Source organism: Ptychodera flava, chromosome 19, assembly GCF_041260155.1.
Source record: "Ptychodera flava strain L36383 chromosome 19, AS_Pfla_20210202, whole genome shotgun sequence".
In the NCBI taxonomy this organism is placed as follows: domain Eukaryota; kingdom Metazoa; phylum Hemichordata; class Enteropneusta; family Ptychoderidae; genus Ptychodera; species Ptychodera flava.
In genome coordinates this window covers 5,887,891-5,892,050 of record NC_091946.1, presented here as the reverse complement: position 1 = coordinate 5,892,050, position 4,160 = coordinate 5,887,891, and the positions used below count along the sequence as shown (strand labels likewise).

The 4,160-nt window shown below is 38.2% G+C and overlaps 1 long non-coding RNA gene across 1 annotated transcript; it reads right to left on the bottom strand.

The window, feature by feature from the left end:
- Positions 1 to 1,629: 1,629 nt before the first annotated feature.
- Positions 1,630 to 3,758, bottom strand: LOC139118446 (uncharacterized). The gene is made up of 3 exons (XR_011548712.1): positions 3,671 to 3,758; positions 2,854 to 2,932; positions 1,630 to 2,577 (listed from the first exon to the last, which is right to left on the bottom strand). It is a non-coding gene; the product is annotated as an uncharacterized lncRNA (long non-coding RNA).
- Positions 3,759 to 4,160: the final 402 nt, after the last annotated feature.

Genomic DNA, 4,160 nt, shown 5'->3' with positions numbered 1-4,160 from the left:
CAACTTGGGCTATTTCACCAACAGCAGCGATGCCAAACTCAATACAGTGATGTTGAGGTGATTCAAATGCTATATTTCCTAGTTGACAACATATTTATCAAGTTTGCTGGCATGACATTCAGGCAAACCATAGGCATTCCCATGGGCACAAACTGCGCCCCACTTCTTGCAGACTTATTTTTGTATTCGTATGAAGCAGAGTTCATGCAATCACTTCAGAAATCTGGGTGTAAAAGGATTGCCAAGCGATTTAACAACACCCACAGATATATTGATGATCTCATCAGTTTAAACAATCCTGGTATATCCAATTATCTACACCACATCTACCCATATGATTTAGAGAATAAAAGAAACAACTGAAAGTGTGCACTCGGCATCATACCTAGATGTATTGTTTGAAATTAGACATAATACACTATATACTAAGCTGTATGAGAAAGAGACGATTTCAATTTTGAAATCATAAACTTTCCCTTTTTGTCGAGTAATGTACCATCATCTCCAGGTTATGGTGTGTATATTTCACAACTCTTCAGATACAGTAGAGCATGCCATTCATATGAAGACTTTCGAGTTAGACACAGCCTATTAGATCAAAAGTTAGTGAGGCAAGGATTCTCAGAAAGTAGATTAGTGAAATCATTTAAGAAGTTCTATGGTAGATACGGAGATGTTGTATCAAAATATGACCTGTCTGTTTCTCGAATGATGAGTGACAGCATACCAAATTTTGACTCACAAAAGTAATTTGGTGAATTCACCATAACAATGGATTTGTCGCTTTGGGTCAATCTTGACGGGTGCGGCTAGCTGGCAGGGTACGCTTACCCATTCCGGACACCTGGTACCACCACTATTTCGTGGTTTAAGATGACCCCATTGCCTTTGTCATCATCTAAATGTTCCTTGGACCTGGTAAATTTTCATAGTTAACCTTGAATGATAACGATTATTGGACCTGATTTGATGTCTATTATCAATTTTCCATCAACTAACAAAATATGTAGACACACAGACGCAGTTCCGATGACCATGGCCATTAATATTTCAAAGTGGGTTTCCTGTATATAGGTCAAATTACAGGCAACGTGCACCATCTCCAAAGATTTTATCTGATGGCCATTTATAATTATTTACAGTGACCTAACAATTTTTTAAGAGTGGCTGATTGGCTATTTGGGGAATAATTTCATACAAACAGTGTTTGAGTCAACCCATTGCTTAAAATCTTCTGAAACGCTGCATAATGATCCTCAAACTACATTTGCACCACATAGCAGTGGTAAAGGGGGTTAAAAGTTTTCATTGTAATGAATTGTCTACTATCTGTAGAGATTCGAGGATATTAGGTGTCATAGTCCTCCTTGGAGCAATTAAAGTGTGATGGCTGCCACTATTCAATGTTTGGTAGGCGATAGGAACTCCCTAACAAAACAATTTCAGTTATTGTTATGCATATTTGCCACCAATTATGGCACCGGTATTCTGACTGCTTACAGTGCATTTTATCTAGCAAGATAGTAACTAAAACAATCATTATACAAACTGCATCTTACCTGGTTTATTTATTTATTCATAATGTTATCAAATATGGGGAAAATCCCATCTCCAAAACTCCCAATATATATATATATAAATAGACTCCCTTATTGCTTCAAATAATATCACAAAGTGAACATGCTGATTAGTGATCATTTTTGAAATCAAGTTGAAATACAAATTTGAATTTTGTCTTATTGAAAAATTGACTTAATTGTAACTCCAGATAGTGTATCTTTAAAACGCCCATTTACCACCTGAATATTCAATTTTCTTGCCATTAATCAATTTATGAAGTAGGTGAGCCTCTATGTCAGAAAATATATCATTCCTGAAGTTTTCAAAGTGTTCATGGCTTCAACCTCGAATGAAGCTAAGTACATTTGATGTATCCTTCAATTCATTGAACATTTTTCCAAGATCAGTAGATACACACTGTTTAGTATGGACATGGGATTCAGGCGCCAAATTCAGTTCTCGAAGCATGTGCTTCTCAGTTTCATTTGTACACATTAAAGTTTTCCCTATCATCATTACAGCCTGTGCTGTGTGATTTGGTCCAAGTGTCTTGATACGTTTTTTGGCAAGTCTATTCAAAAGTTCCATTGCGTAATCACCATCCAGGTTATTTCCCTCACCTCCAGATAGATTGATAACTTGCTTACTAAGCCTTGGAGAAAGAAGGGATTTTGTGGCAGCTTGTAGTAGGAAGCTTTCCAGTCTGCATTTTGTCTTGTGAGTGGTATGAAACACCAACATAGAGTAATGCCAATGTCGCATACACCTTTCGCCATCACCGGCAGCTGTGGTCATGATGGCACCTTGTCTGAGCAGTCCATATTCCACCACTGCAGTGGCATAATTATATACATAGTCTTGTTCTGTATCATTTCTGCTGGCTTCATCATTCTCAATGGATTGCAGACTTTGGCTCATTCTGTTGTACACAAATCTGTCAACTATCAGGTCAATCACATGCTTGAGGTAGACATATCTTTCCCCTTCTTCAAGTGAATCGATTACTGCAAGAAACTGCTGTGGAAAAACAAAGAAATTGTCCTCTTATGTTTCATTGTGATTCTTACATCAGTGAAATTTCTGATAGTTTAGAACTGTAATAAAGTACTTAATATTTCAATGATGCATCATTCAAAATCACACAGTATACTAGCTTAAACTATTAATATCATTTCAATCATAATATATGTATGTATGACACATACACAGTGTAATTGTAAATATATGGAAACTCCATTGTCCTTATGACATACCGTATGTAATACAGGCTGAGAGCTTAGGGCGTACACATACCTTTGACTTGGGGGTAGTGACCCTATGCCCTTTTTGTTCTTGGTGTTGTTTGATTCCCCAAGAGTGCACCATCACAATCCTATAGTGACAGAATAGTAATTAGTGATTAAAACTTACGTTAGAGAAACATGTAAATTCACCCGTCTAAAAACCAAAGGAGCAAAGATGCTTCTGTCCTCATTAGACATTATGTAGGTTTTTGCATGTTTGCTAAGTACATCCATGGAGGTAGTAGCTACCTCCATAGTACATCCAAAGACAAGTTTTCACTTTGTAGTTTCACAGCAAAATCATTTTTATTTTTCATTATCCAGGGTAGGCTGATAACCCCCCCCCCCAAATCAAATGGTTTTCACCAAAGTAAAATGACACTATTTATTATGATCATTGAAAATTCTGAGAGATCAATTGAAGAGGTGATTGAACTAATTACAAACCCCATAAATGACAAGATTAGTGTAGTATAGTGTTTAATCTTCAGTAGTGATAGATCGGTACGACCAAATGCAGTAAATATGTAGGATTTCACACCAAAATGCCGCACCATGTGGGTCGTGCTTATTTTGAATGCTAAGTGGCCATCTGCATTGTAGCTTAATAGCCCTGCGTACCGTGCTGTGTGTTCCCGGCGTTACACGGCCTCCCCACCTCAGGCCGTGACTGTAAGTGTAACGCCGGGAACACACAGCACGTTACGCTGGGCTACATTCTAGTTTTACTGGTGGGCGAGGTCTCAAAAACTAACTGTCGACCGCCTAACTGCTGGTATTGGGTTAATTGACTCATGGTTGACATGTATGGTACTAAAATCACTTACCAAACTTGTCCCTCTTTTCACTTAATGGTCAGCAGGTGCGGCACTTCTCAGTATGTCTTTTTTGATATTTGAGGCTGCAAGCATGTGGTAGGGTGACCGGACGAGAGGCCCTCCCATTCCCTACAATGGGGCTGACACAGGTTTTCTGAGAGTGAATGCTCGAAATCGAAGGCATAAAGGAGGACCCAGGTAGTGATAAATTGTACAATTTCACTTTAAGTATGCAACAGTTGTGCACATTTATGTCTATGAACAAGGTAATGACGTGAAAATCTTGAAGTTTATGAACACATTTTGTCAACAAATGTCAGACGGGACGCCATCTTGGAAGTCGTCTACTCGCACGCGAATGGTCACTATTAGAGATCGCGTGAACGGAAACACTTGCATTTCACAGTGAATGTTGTGAAGACTAGGAAGTCAAGATGAGTGCAAAAATTTCCTAAAAAGGTCTTTTTTCTTCCGAGAAACTGCTGACGAAATTTTTACT